Source organism: Urocampus carinirostris, chromosome 16 (assembly GCF_059441175.1).
Source record: "Urocampus carinirostris isolate Australia breed hairy pipefish chromosome 16, RoL_Ucar_1.0, whole genome shotgun sequence".
NCBI classification, from domain to species: Eukaryota; Metazoa; Chordata; class Actinopteri; order Syngnathiformes; family Syngnathidae; genus Urocampus; species Urocampus carinirostris.
The window spans coordinates 171,779-187,203 of NC_142364.1; the positions used below are offsets into that span (position 1 = coordinate 171,779).

The following is a 15,425-nucleotide window of genomic DNA, read 5'->3' on the forward strand; positions in this document are numbered from 1 at the left end:
GCAGGACAGCTCTTTTCTCCACTTATCTTGTTTCCCACAGTTCCTGCAGTTCTTGATTACCTTCGCCCCTGCGCTCCAATAATTTTTCTTAACTGCTTGCACTTCTTCACCTACTCGTCTCACGATTGTCTTCACATTTCCCTTCTATAGATCCGCTGCTCTGCATAGTTCGATGCTTCTTCCCAACATCAGATCTGCCTCGGGCAGCAAGCGCTCTCTCACGTGCGAGTCCTGGATTCCGCACACTATTTTATCCATAATCAGAGTCTTTTGCAGCCCCAAAGTTGCAAGTATCCAAAAGAACTCTTAAGTCAGTAACGTACTTGTCAATCGTTTCATTAGCGTTCTGGTTTCTGGAGAAAAACCTGTATCTCAACCGTTTCATTTGGTTTAGGACTACAGTGTTTGTCGAACAGCGCTATTAGCTTGACCAAAGTTTCCTCCCTTTGCTCTACTGGTCTGAGTGTAGTCCACAGCGTTTTTCTCAGTTCCCTGCCGGTTTCTCCAATCAAGTATTTGAACACTTGATTTTCTAATAAAAATGTTTAAATCATATTTCCATTTCATTGCGTATGTTACCGCCGTGTACCCGTCCCACCAAAGATCCACATTCACGCTAGACTGGATGATGAGGCTTTTATTACAGTTGCTGCAAAGTGTCACACAACATATCCACAACATGTGGTTAGCACCTCCGCTGGCTTTCAACACGTTAGCAGTGCGCTGTAGACTGCCCTAAAGCATATCAAATAGTTTTCTTTTCAGTTTACATAAAACACATTTTAGAATATCAACCATCACAATACATTTTAACAAGACACTTTTAACAAGAGATCGTACAGTGGTTTTAACCTTTACAATGAATTCAACATATTTTTTCTTTAATCTGAAATTTAACCAACATCATCCTTTTTATATATATGAGAAAATAGAAATGATTACAATAACTAGTGTAAAAAGGGGAACAATTTATCTGCAATGAGTCACACAACATATCCACAACATGTGGTTAGCACCTCTGCTGGCTTTCAACACTATAAGGGGAATTAGCATTTTGGTACAACAAAACTAACTTAAATGGCGACAGAAACAAAATGAAAATAAATCCAAACACTCTGACAACATCAACTTCACCACTGTGCATGTTGAGAGATCTGTCAACTGTGGTCTTAATGTTTACGATGAACTTTTTGCAAAGCACCCAAAGATCGTGGCTTACCTTTAGCAGCGCGCTGTAGGCTGCGCACAATATCCGCATTCTAATCATAAAATCAAAAGCCAAACCAAACCTCACCCCATACCAGCAGGTGGCACTGTTGGACTCGTCATTGCAGTTTACTTATACATAAACTATACAAACATATTTTAGCAGAAATTTTAACCAAACAAAAGTTATTAACTTATCTGTATTGATTAGGGAGACCAACCACTTCACTTCAGATAATACTTTGTCACCTTCGTGTGGACATAGAAAACGGCATTTGGTGTTAATGACTAAATTCAAGCACTCTTTAATTTTTCCATTATCAAACATTTTTTCAAAAAGCCACTCTGGAGCACTAAACAGACACATGCTGCTGCAGGCAAGTTTGTTGAACTATCTTCCTCTGCGTCTTGGTGCTTTGTGGGTCCAGAGCGCTGTGATACCATGATGGCTTTTAGAAAAGTTGGAAAAGCTTTACACATAAACACGTTTTAGGTACATGTACAACTCAAACTGTAATGTCATCGTCGTGCGGGCAAGCAGAAAAAAGAATGCAGAAGACAATAGAGGATAAAAATCTGCCAAGTAGCAAAACCGCAATAAGTAAACAACGATACAACAAGGGATTACTGTATAGGAATGATTGACCATACGATGGCGCTATCATGCAACAATTTGGATGCAATACGAACAAAAAAGACATCGATAGAATTGCGGTTGAAAAATAAAGACAGAAGTTGACATCCTCCTGTGGAGCTAGTTAAAGGAGAACACACATCTACACATTCAGTGGTAGATTTCTTAAATGTAAATGCAAAAAAATGAAGTCATCTCAAGCACAGTGACCGTTTTTCACCACCACCCGTGTGACACTGAGCTCTGGCCTGACTCAGAAATCATGGCCCGGAAGAAAAAGGCTTCTCACCAGTGTGGGTTCTTGTGTGGTATTGTAAACCCTTCTTCGATCTGAATCTTTGACCGCAAACAGGGCAAGAAAAAGGCTTCTCACCAGTGTGGATTCTTGTGTGGTTTTGTAAAGCCTGCTTTGAGCTGAATATTTGACCGCAAACTGAACAGGAAAAAAGCTTCTCATCAGCGTGGATTCTTGTGTGTTGGTTTAAAATTGCTTTGAGGCTAACTCTTTGACAGCAAACAGGGTAAGTAAGGGGCTTCTCACGAGTGTGGGTTCTAACATGCGATTTTAAGGAACTCTAACAGCTGAATTTCTGACCACAAATTGAGCAGGAAAAAGGCTTCTCACCAGTGGGTTCTTATGTGTCGGTTTAAGCTACCTTTGTGGTTAAATCTTTGACCACAAACCGAGCAGGAAAATGGCTTCTCACCAGTGTGGGTTCTTGTGTGTTAGTCTAAGCTACATTTCAGGTTAAATCTTTGACCACAATCTGAGCAGGAAAATGGCTTCTCACCAGTGTGGGTTCTTGTATGTTGGTTTAAGCGTGATTTGAGGCTGAATCTATGACCGCAAATTGAGCAGGAAAAAGGCTTCTCGCCAGTGTGGGTTCTTGTGTGTAGGTTTAAGTTTGATTTGAAGCTGAATCTTTGACCGCAAATTGAGCAGGAAAAAGGCTTCTCGCCAGTGTGGGTTCTTGTGTGTTGTTTTAAGTATGCTTTCATGTTAAATCTTTGACCACAAATCGAGCAGGAAAAAGGCTTCTCACTAGTGTGGGTTCTTTTGTGGTATTGTAAAGCCTGCTTCGAGCTGAATTTTTGACCGCACACTGAGCAAGAAAAAGGTTTCTCACCAGTGTGGGTTCTTGTGTGGTCTTCTAAGAGATGCTTCCGGCTGAATGTCTGACTGCAAACTGAGCAGGAAAAAGGCTTCTCGCCAGTGTGGGTTCTTGTGTGTTTGTTTAAGTTTGATTTGAAGCTGAATCTCTGACCGCAAATTGAGCAGGAAAAAGGCTTCTCGCCAGTGTGGGTTCTTGTGTGGTATTGTAAACCCTGCTTCGATCTGAATCTTTGACCGCAAACAGGGCAAGAAAAAGGCTTCTCACCAGTGTGGATTCTTGTGTGGTTTTGTAAAGCCTGCTTTGAGCTGAATATTTGACCGCAAACTGAACAGGAAAAAAGCTTCTCATCAGCGTGGATTCTTGTGTGTTGGTTTAAAATTGCTTTGAGGCTAACTCTTTGACAGCAAACAGGGTAAGTAAGGGGCTTCTCACGAGTGTGGGTTCTAACATGCGATTTTAAGGAACTCTAACAGCTGAATTTCTGACCACAAATTGAGCAGGAAAAAGGCTTCTCACCAGTGGGTTCTTATGTGTCGGTTTAAGCTACCTTTGTGGTTAAATCTTTGACCACAAACCGAGCAGGAAAATGGCTTCTCACCAGTGTGGGTTCTTGTGTGTTTGTCTAAGCTACATTTCAGGTTAAATCTTTGACCACAATCTGAGCAGGAAAATGGCTTCTCACCAGTGTGGGTTCTTGTATGTTGGTTTAAGCTTGATTTGAGGCTGAATCTATGACCGCAAATTGAGCAGGAAAAAGGCTTCTCGCCAGTGTGGGTTCTTGTGTGTAGGTTTAAGTTTGATTTGAAGCTGAATCTTTGACCGCAAATTGAGCAGGAAAAAGGCTTCTCGCCAGTGTGGGTTCTTGTGTGTTGTTTTAAGTATGCTTTCATGTTAAATCTTTGACCACAAATCGAGCAGGAAAAAGGCTTCTCACCAGTGTGGGTTCTTTTGTGGTATTGTAAAGCCTGCTTCGAGCTGAATTTTTGACCGCACACTGAGCAAGAAAAAGGTTTCTCACCAGTGTGGGTTCTTGTGTGGTCTTCTAAGAGATGCTTCCGGCTGAATGTCTGACTGCAAACTGAGCAGGAAAAAGGCTTCTCGCCAGTGTGGGTTCTTGTGTGTTTGTTTAAGTTTGATTTGAAGCTGAATCTCTGACCGCAAATTGAGCAGGAAAAAGGCTTCTCGCCAGTGTGGGTTCTTGTGTGTTGTTTTAAGTATGCTTTCATGTTAAATCTTTGACCACAAATCGAGCAGGAAAAAGGTTTCTCACCAGTGTGGGTTCTTTTGTGGTATTGTAAAGCCTGCTTCGAGCTGAATTTTTGACCGCACACTGAGCAAGAAAAAGGTTTCTCACCAGTGTGGGTTCTTTTGTGGTATTGTAAATTCTGCTTCGAGCTTATTTTCTGACCGCACACTGAGCAAGAAAAAGGTTTCTCACCAGTGTGGGTTCTTGTGTGGCATTTTAAGGTCCGCTTTAAGCTAAATCTTCGACTGCACACTGAGCAGGAAAATGGCTTCTCACCAGTGTGGGTTCTTGCGTGTTCTTTCAAACGTCCACTAATAGTAAATCTTTCACCGCAAACTGAGCAGGAAAATGGCTTCTCACCAGTGTGGGTTCTTGTATGTTGGTTTAAGTTTGCTTTCAGGCTGAATCTTTGACCGCAAACTGAGCAGGAAAATGGCTTCTCACCAGTGTGGGTTCTTGTGTGTTCGTCTAAGCTACGTTTCAGGTTAAATCTTTGACCACAATCTGAGCAGGAAAATGGCTTCTCACCAGTGTGGGTTCTTGTGTGTTGGTTTAAGCTTAATTTGAGGCTGAATCTTTGATCGCAAATTGAGCAGGAAAAAGGCTTCTCACCAGTGTGGGTTCTTGTGTGGTTTTGTAAAGACTGCTTCGAGCTTAATTTTCGACTGCACACTGAGCAAGAAAATGGCTTCTCACCAGTGTGGGTTCTTGTGTGTTGGTTTAAGCTTAATTTGAAGCTGAATCTTTGATCGCAAATTGAGCAGGAAAAAGGCTTCTCACCAGTGTGGGTTCTTGTGTGGTTTTGTAAAGACTGCTTCGAGCTTAATTTTCGACTGCACACTGAGCAAGAAAATGGCTTCTCACCAGTGTGGGTTCTTGTGTGTTGGTTTAAGTTACCTTTCAGGTTAAATCTTTGACCACAAACTGAGCAGGAAAATGGCTTCTCACCAGTGTGAATTACCATATGCAACTTCAAATGACGCTTGAGTCGAAAGGTTTTCCCACACTGAGAACACTTGATATCGCCTTCTGACTGTTCGTCGCCATCAGTGTGCGCAGAGTCTGACGTGTCGTCATCATTAGTTTCCTCGTGTTGACGGGAGCTGCTGCATGGAGGTTCTTCCCAGTTGCTTTCTTCACCTTCAACCTGATTCTCAGTGGTTAATGAGGTCTCGGTCACAGGCAACTCCTTTGAAGATTCCTCTTTTTTAACACAAACAAACTCCTCATCATCCTTCTCCTTTTTAATGCCGGGAAAGTCTGCCTCCTGTAGCACAGGAAGAAGGAATTCTTCACTGACATCTGTGGGACACAGGGCACACATGGTATTGTATCGTCCCAAATACACCAAAAAATACAATAATAAAGAGATGACAAAATATATGAATAGATTTTTAAAAATGTTTTTGGGGCGGTTAGCGAAAGCACTCCTGGGAATGTGCTTTCACTGTTTTGGGGTTCATTTTCAAGTGAAGCAGGTGTTTAGGTTTCGGTCCTTGTGGACATCCCTTGATTTGCTTACGTCTGCCCGTGACGCCATTTTATTTTTTTTCATAGCTTTGTGCTTCATTTTTCGTGCTTTTTTTTTTCTACTTTTGTTCTCTAGTGTGGCTTTTAAGTCTATTTGTGCTTAAGGTTACATGATCGTTGGTAATTAACCTGCTGGTATGGAGGTGCAGGCAGATCCCCCCAGTGGCTGTGCTCCAAATGGCTGTAGATACCATACAATCTGTGAGCGGCGGGCCTAGGACGCAACCATAAAGAAGAATCGTCTGCACCCACCCGGAGTGGGGAACCGGGGCTACACTGTGGGGGTCCCGGCAGCAACGGCCTGGGTTGTGGAAAGTAGAAGTAAGAAGGGAGAGGACCCGCAAAGAGGACTGGAGGATGCTGCTTGGGAGGGTGGGATGACAGAGCTATGCCCTTGCACAATAGTTTTGCCCTTTACACTTTGGTTAACTACTATTAAAAGATAATAACTCTGAAATTGTTTAATTGATGTTGAAAATGTCAGAAAAAGTGTTAAAATGTCATATCGTCATGTCATATTGACAGATATAACAAAATTGTGAATATGCTTGATGGCTGTTGAGATTGTCGTGTTTGTTTTGCTGCTGTTGGTGTCGGTGGATTTGTTCAGACCGAGGACAATCGACTTTGGCCTGGACGGAACTATTGACACTAACAAAGATGTTATATAATGAAATTGTGAATATGCTTGATTGCTAATAAGATTTTCGAGAAGGGTTGTTCAAACCTCACTTTGTGTTTGCTGTTAAACGTCATATTGAAATATAATATTGTGAATGTGCTTGATTGCTGTTGAGATTGTCATGATTGTTTTCTGTTATTAGTGTCAATAAATTTGTTCAAACCAAATTTGTGGATGAAAGCTATCAAGACAACGCGAAAAGCCGTTTAGGGGCCGAAAGAGCCCCCTTCTGGCAACAAGTCATTTTCATTTGTATCGCCCTTAATCACAAAGATTCTCAAAGGCCACGTGACCTTTCTTACTTGAATTTAAGCCAATCAGACTTCTCTACATTTCAAAGTCCTAGTAATAAAAAAATACAATCAAATCTTTTTTAAAAAACACAAACTCCTCCACCCACCAGGCAGATTAGAGGGAACGTAAGTGGCCGCTATGTGGGGACGACAGTAAGCGGCCTTCTAACGCGCTATCTCGTCTTTGATTTATATCAGTGAGTTTTACCCTGTACCCTCCTGATTGCGTTTTACGTGCAAAAAAAAACACGATTTCGAGGATATTATATGAAAGGTAACAAAGTAGGAAATAAATGACCAACCTGCTCTGCTCAACACAATTCGAAGCTGCTTGCAAACCGCCATTTTGTAGTGGTGACTGGACCTCCTCTTTGGGAATTGGAAGCTTATTTTTGAATATTCCTTTCCCTCTTTCGCAGGTTTCAAGCACTCGCTTGATTCATTTAAGGCAAATTGCGCTTTCTGTCGCGACTGGATCGAAACACTTCGTTGCCGAAACAAAAGAGTCTGGCCCCTATAATGGAAAAAAAGCACATGTTCCGTTTTCCTATTTACCACCGGAAAATGCACCAACTTCCGGTTATTGATCTACTAGCATTGCTATCACATCTAAACTTTTCAAATATACACGCAGTTACTAAAACAAAATAAAATTAGCATATTAACTGGATTTATGTTTTTATTATTGCTTCTTAGTCACGTTCAAAGCATCATAACTGCTGTTTCTTTTTATATGATGAATTATTGTGAAACGTTTGTCTCACGGTAATTCCTCGGTTTCCGCATTATTTTCCAAAAAGGTCACGCGGTTGCAGAAACAGTTTAGCGTAATCAAGTCAATAGTCTATTATACATTGAAATACCTTAATCATGACAATATATTTTTAAAAAATAACTTAGTCAAATTATAATTTTAAAATCATCTTTCCATTTTATTGCATATCTGTATTAATTAGGGAGACTGTAGCGAGCAGAGACGGGAGTCGTAGGCGGAGTGTCAAACAAAGGTGCCAACGAAAGCTGCTTTAATGACATTTAAACTTGCAATAACAAAACAAACACGAGAGTGGCTCGAGCCGGCCGAATTAAGAGTCCCCCTAGGAACTCGCTAACTAAATAACGGTTCCGTGGGTGAATTATGTAAAACCCACTACACAAGCCCCCCCAGAATTCACCCATAGTCAAAGTCTCTGTGCCTGGTTGGGACGCTGACCCGGCCACTGCGGGTACAAGGAGCTGGAACAGCGGGGGGGGGGGGGGGGGGGGGGGTGTGTGTGAGAGCTTGTGGACTCAGTTGGAGAGCCCACAGGTGCTGGGGGCGGAGGGTCAGAGTGGGTACCCACGGGGCCGGAGGGTCGTGCCGCAGGAGGACGGCCGCGCCGTGGGGCTTGGGCCAGTTCCAATGGCTTGGACATATCCATGTGGGCAGGCTTAACCCTGTCCACGGAGACAGTCTTTGGCCTACCACCAATGTCCATGACCATGGTCTTGTCACCATGCTGCAGGACCTTGAACGGTCCATCATAAGGAGGGCGCAATGGTCCGCGGTGGGCATCGTGGCGAATGAAAACAAAACCAGCCGAGCGCAGGTTGGAGGGAACCCGTGAAACTGGCCTGCCGTGTCGCGATGTGGGGATAGGCACAAACACTAAGTCAGTGAGATTTCAATTGGACTGTGGGGCAAGTTGCAATATTCTTCCGTTACATCTGCTGAATCCCGACACAAAATTGGAGCAGACGCAACAGGTTCTTGTCATGTACAATAAAAGCACTCTGAAGCCTTTGGGCAAATGCAAGATTAAAATAAGAAATCCGAGAAACAGGAAGCTGTACAGACTTGAATTCATGGTGGTTGACGGGCAGGCATCTGTGCCCTTGCTGGGGAACAGAGCAGTGCAGGGCATGGATCTAGTCAGAATACAGAGAGAAAATATCATGGCCATTGATGACATAGTTCAACAAGCAGACGGCAAAGGACAAACACTGGAGAAGGAGCAGATCAGGGAGCAATACCCACAGGTGTTTGAGGGTGATGGCTGTTTATCGGGCACATATGAGCTGGAAGTGGATATAAGCATAGCACCAGTGAAACTACCAAAGCGGAGAGTTCCAGTGGCTCTGATGAATCCGCTGAAGCAAGAACTGACAAGCCTGGTGGAAAGAGAAATAATAACGCCAGTTGAAAGGAGCACAGATTGGATCAGTAACATGGTCCTGGTTAGGAAACCATCGGGAAAGCTGAGGATCTGTATTGATCCCAAACCTCTAAACAGAGCACTGAAGAGACAGCATTTTCCGTTACCAACGATTGAAGATGTCCTGCCAGACCTGGCGAATGCCAGGGTTTTCACGGTGTGTGATGTAAAAAATGGATTCTGGCATGTGAAACTGACGGAGCACTCCAGTTACTTGACAACATTTGCGACGCCATTCGGAAGGTTCAGGTGGAGGAGGATGCCGATGGGGATCAGCCCAGCTCCTGAGGTGTTTCAGCACAGGCTGACACAGGCACTTGAGGGGTTACCAGGCGTACGCATTATTGCTGATGATATCCTGATTATTGGAGAAGGGGAATGTCAGGACAGGGCAGTAAGGGACCATGACGAGAAACTGAAAAGACTCCTTGAGCGATGCAGGTCATGCAACATCAAACTGAATTTTGACAAACTGAAGTTGAGACAGAAGGAGGTTCCGTACATAGGTCACAGGCTGACATCGGAGGGCTTGAAAATTGACCCGGAGAAGGTACGCGCCGTACAAGAAATGCCTAGACCCACCAACATTAAGGGCCTACAGAGATTGCTCGGAATGGTGAACTATCTCGCAAAATTCTGCCCACACCTATCATATAGCTGTGAGGTCCTAAGGCAACTGACACACAAGGATGTGATCTGGGAATGGACTGACATACAGGACTCTGCCTTTGGGACAATAAAAGGTATGATAGCCACAGCACCAGTATTGAAATATTACAATCCAAGGGAGGAACTCACTCTACAATGTGATTCATCCGAAACTGGGCTGGGTGCAGCACTTTTGCAGGGGGGCCAACCTATAGCGTACGCCAGTAGGGCACTAACCTCTACAGAAAGAGGATATGCACAAATAGAAAAGGAGTGTCTTGCCATTCTATTTGGAGTCGAAAAATTTCACCAATACACCTATGGCAGAAAGGTAGTGGTACAGTCTGACCATAAACCACTCGAAACCATCACACGGAAGCCTCTGCTTAGTGCCCCAAAGAGGCTACAAAGAATGCTATTAAGGCTTCAGAAATATGACGTGGATATAGTGTTTGTTCCAGGCAGGCTGATGCTTGTTGCAGATACGCTGAGCAGGGCATACCTACCAGAATGTGCAGTTGAGGGTTCAGTTGAAGCTGAAGTTGAAACGGTGAATATGATTAATTACTTACCCATTTCAGGGGAGAGACGAAAAAAAATCCAAAGTGAGACTGAACAGGACCAGGCCCTCCAGGTGCTGAAACAGAGAATACTGCAAGGATGGCCGGAAGAGAAAGGACAGGTTGAGCTGGAGGTGAGGCCATATTTTTCTATGCGAGATGAGCTAGCTGTACAGAATAATGTAATCTTTCGGGGAGAAAGGGCTGTCATCCCAACAGCTCTAAGACAAGAAATTATGGAGAAGATTCATGCCTCACATTTAGGGATTGAAAACTGCATCAGAAGAGCAAGAGAATGTGTGTATTGGCCGGGTATGCATGAACATCTTAAGACATATATAGGGAAGTGCCAAGTGTGCAGGGAAGTAGACACTCGACAACAGAAAGAACCATTACTGAGCCATGACTTCCCATTGAGGCCATGGGCAAAAGTGCGTACAGATATTTTCACCTTTAATAATAAAGACTACGTAGTGACTGTGGACTATTTCTCAAATTTTTGGGAAGTTGATTATCTGCCTGATACCAAGTCCACCACAGTCATCCACAAGTTAAAGGCACATTTCGCTCGCCATGGTGTGCCTGATGTGGTGTTTTCGGACAATGGCCCACAATATAGCTCACAGGAGTTTAAGAGATTCAGCCAGTCTTGGGAATTTGAACACATAACATCGTCGCCCACATATCCCCAAAGCAATGGAAAGGCAGAGTCTGCCGTCAAGACGGCTAAAAGATTAATGGGGAAAGCCCTGCGGGCAAAGTCAAACGCATATCTAGCCATACTGCCTCACAGGAACACTCCCGCGCAGGGTTTCCAGGCCAGTCCTGCACAAAGACTGATGAGCCGACGGACAAAGACGCTACTGCCCATGTGTGAAAGTCTGCTTAAACCTGCAATTGTGGACACTGGTAGCGCTGTGCAGGAAAACAAGCTCAGACAAGCTCGTTATTACAATAGGGGGGCTAGAGGACTACGGCCTCTGCAGAATGGAGAACAGGTGCGAGTACAGTCACATGTGGCCGGACGCACTGTCTGGACACCTGCAGCGGTGATACGACAGGACCGGAGAAGGTCCTATTCGGTGGAGCTGGATAACGGGACTGTGCTGAGACGCAACCGTAGACACCTGAGGCCAGCACCAGGGGTCTCATCAGCAGCAGAGACGGTCAGCGGGGCGCCGCCCACCTCAGCCCCTAGTGGTGGTGATTACGTCACAGACACACCTCAACCCTGCTCAACAGCTGCTGTGCCGGATCCTCAGATGGCCCAGACTGTTGTCACCACCACCAGATGCGGCAGGGTTGTTAGGAGGCCTGCACACCTCCGGGACTTTGTTTAGCACTGTGTGAAAAAAAAAAAAAAAAAAAAAAAGGGGGAGATGTTACAATGTATGTGTTTCACCCGGTGCGGTTATAAGGGGGCACCAACTGTCAATGCAAAGACTGAAGTTTCCGGTAAAGCTGAGTGACATACATCTGTGTGCTAGTCGTCATTAATTAATGGAAAATCTAACATAAAACAAAAACAAAAGAAAATTAGCATATTAACTGTATTTTTTTATATTATTGCTTCTTAGTCATGTTCAAAGCATCGTAACTTCCGTTTCTTTTTATATGATGAATTATTGTGAAACGTTTGTCTCACGGTAATTCCTCGTTTTCTGCAGTGTTCTTTTCTAAAAAGGTCACGCGGTCGCAGAAAGAGTTTACAGTAGTCAAGTCAATCGTCTATTATACATTGAAATTCCTTAAACATGACAATATATTGTTAGAAAATAACTTAGTCAAATTATAATTTTAAAATCATCTTGTTGCGAGCAGAGACGGGAGTCGTAGGCGGAGTGTCAAACAAAGGTGCCAACGAAAGCTGCTTTAATGACATTTAAACTTGCAATAACAAAACAAACACGAGAGTGGCTCGAGCCGGCCGAATTAAGAGTCCCCCTAGGAACTCGCCAACTAAACAATGGTTCCGTGGGTGAATTATGTAAAACCCACTACACCTTAAACATTACTACATGTTGATAAAAATAGCTTATTGTCAAATGATAATTTTAAAATCATCTTTCCATGTCATTGCATATCTGTATCGATTAGGGAGACCAACCACTTTACTTCAGATAATAATTCTTCACCTTCGTGTGGACATAGAAAACGGCATTTGGTGTTAATGACCGAATTCAAACACTTTTTAATTTTTTCCAAAATCAAACATATTTTGAAAAAGCCACTCGGGAGCAATAAACAGCCACATGCTGCTGCTGCAGGCAAGTTTAGCGTGTGGAGATATCTAATTTTGTTGAACAATCTTCCTCTGCGTCTTGGTGCTTTTGTGGGTCCAGAGCGTTTTGATAACATGATGGCTCACTGTCTTGTTAAGTGTGAGGTGCTGTTGCCATTGCTATTCAGATGACACTCATCTGTATGTGCCACTGGAGACAACTGGACAGTTAAGTTGTAGAAATTTGGAGGCCTGCCTTACTGATATTCAAAGATGGGTGTCACTTAATTTTTTACGCCTTAACCCAGAAAAAAAATGAAATCTTAATTATTGGTCCAGCTCATTGCCGTGAGTTGTTTTCAAACTCTGCCCTGAACCTAGACAAATGTAATATCACCCGTAGTGTTTCGGTCAAAAATCCAAGTGTTATATTTGATCGTAATTTGTCGTTTCAGTCACACGCGAAAAATATGACGAGCTTTCTACCACTTCCGTAATATTGCGAAGACTGGTTCGATGCTGTCCCAATCAGATGCAGAGGTTTTAATTCATGCGTTTATTACTTCTCAGCTTGATTACTCTAATGTATTACTTTCTGGTCTTCCGATGTCTAGCTTTACAAGTTTGCAGCTGGTTCAGAATGCGGGAACTAGAATTTTGACCAAAACAAAATGGTTTGAGCATGTAACTCCTGTATTGGCCAACTTGCACTGGCTCCCAGTCCACTTCGGATGTGACTTAAATGTTCTCTTATTAACATACAAATGTTTGCATGGACTTGCACCCTCTTATCTCTCCGATTTGATTTCCCCTATGTTCCTGCACGGAGCCGCCGTTCTGAAAATGCCGGTCTACTTGTGACTCCGAGAGCCAACAATCTGCAAGCTCGAGAGCGTTCTCCATCTGGGCCCCGGTGCAATGGAATTCCTTGCCTCCGGAGATAAAATCTGCAACCTCGATGGAAGTTTTTAAATCAAGACTTAATACACACTTCTAATCTGTACATCTGTGGGTTTTGTTTGACTTTTTGCACTACTGGCAGTTCTTATAGCTAGCCACTCCTTGCACATCTGCTCTTTGCACTATTGTACTTACAGTGTTATTCAGATTCAGATTCAGATTCAGATCTACTTTATTGTCATTCTAGTACACGTGTATACAGAACGAAATGTCGATGCATCTGACCCCCACAGTTTCCTTGAATGTACAGATATAAATAAAGTTGTATTGTATTTTGGCTACGTATAGTATTTTACCATAGTGCCGATAGTGCAAGAAGAGTAGCTAACCAGATGTGCAAAATGGGCAGTCAGGTTAACAAGTCAGGTACACAGTAACATTAACACTGTAACAATAACGCTGTAATTACCATAGTGCAGAGAGCAATGTGCAATGAGTGGCAAGCTATAAAAAACTGCCAGTAGTGCAAAAAGTCAGATTAGCAGCCGTTTAGATTTAAGTTAACTATATGTTAGATTGACCATTTAACAGTCTAATGGCCAGGGGGACTAGACTATTGCGGAGCCTGGTGGTCCTGCACCGCACACTGCAGAATCTCTTCCCAGAGGCTAGCAGAGTGAACAGTCCATGATGGGGGTGAGACGGGTCCCCGGTAATGTTCTTAGCATGGGATAGGCAGCGCTTCTGGCCAATGTCCTGAATGGAGGGAAGTGTAGTCCCGATTATTTTCTCTGCTATCCTCGTTACCCTCCTCACACTACCCCAGTCGGTAGCGCTGCAGCCTCCACACCACACAGAGATACAGCTGGTCAGGATACTCTCTATGGTGCCCCTGTAGAATGTGATGAGGGAGGGTGGGGGCAGGTGGGCTCTCCTCATCCTCCGCAGGAAGTACAGGCGCTGCTGTGCCCTCTTAACCAGTGATGCAGTGTTCACGGACCAGGTGAGTTTGTTAGTAATGTGCACCCCTAGGAACTTGATACTGCTGACAACCTCCACAGCCTTGTTGTTGATGCAAAGTGGGGCATGGTTGGGCTGGTTTTTCCTAAAGTCGACAATGATCTCTTTAGTTTTGTCAACATTCAGGACCAGGCTGTTGTCCCTGCACCAGCCCACCAACTGCTCCACCTCCTCTCTGTAGGCTAGGTCGTTGTCATCCCTGATGAGGCCCACCACTGTTGTGTCGTCAGCATACTTCACGATGTGGTTTGTGGCGGACCTAGGGACGCAGTCGTGTGTCATCAAGGTGAACAGCAAGGGGCTTAGGACGCAGCCTTGGGGGGAGCCCGTGCTGAGGTAGATGACATCTGAACTGTTCTGACCTATCCGCACTGATTGGGGTCTGTCACAGAGGAAGTCCAGCAGCCAGTTCCGCAGGGGGGTGTTGAAACCCAGGAGTCTCATTTTGTCTACCAGATGTTGTGGGATGATGGTGTTGAATGCTGAACTGAAGTCCAGGAACAGCATCCGCACATGGGTGTTCTTCTCCTCTAGATGTGTCCGGCTCAGGTGAAGCGCAGAGGAGATGGCATCCCTGGTGGAGCGGTTTGTCCTGTAGGCAAACTGAAAGGGGTCGAATGAGGAGGGGAGACTGGAGGTGATGTGCTCTTTAACCAGTCTCTCAAAGCACTTCATTATGATAGGAGTCAGTGCAACGGGCCGGTAATCGTTGAATGATAAGATCTGGGGTTTCTTTGGCACTGGGATGATGTTGGCAAATTTGAAGCATGATGGTACTTTGGCTTGTTCTAGCGAGGTGTTGAAAATGTCTGTTAGTACACAAGCCAGCTGATCGGCGCGACGTTGGATAGGAAAATGGATGGTAGAGGCGTTTTGAAGGGTTTAGCCTTCATCCGAGCCGTTAGCCCGGCCCGACAACCTCGTTTCCTTCCCCGGTCACAGCGCTTCCGCTTGCCACTTTTACTCGCTGCTTTGTAGGCCGCTGTGTTCTGTTGACGTAGCACTCCGAGGCTAAGTAAACACTCCAGAGTGATCGTCGAAATTTGCGCTGGATTTCTGGATGTTCGCATATCCAGCAAAAAACTGCGATCGTATATTAATCTACAGTTAGAGTTGTCTTTGTTCGCCCTCATAAACTGAGTCGAAGATTGGGGTTTTTGACTAGAATGTGAGAA

General features: G+C 44.1%; 2 pseudogenes across 1 annotated transcript; both read right to left on the reverse strand.

Moving 5' to 3' along the window:
• Positions 1–644: 644 nt before the first annotated feature.
• LOC148349898 (uncharacterized) lies at positions 645–3,845 on the reverse strand (annotated as a pseudogene).
• Positions 3,846–3,849: 4 nt separating this feature from the next.
• LOC148349899 (uncharacterized) lies at positions 3,850–7,243 on the reverse strand (annotated as a pseudogene). Its single transcript, XR_015853004.1, has 2 exons — positions 7,009–7,243; positions 3,850–5,503 (listed from the first exon to the last, which is right to left on the reverse strand). The product of XR_015853004.1 is annotated as an uncharacterized LOC148349899 (transcript).
• Positions 7,244–15,425: the final 8,182 nt, after the last annotated feature.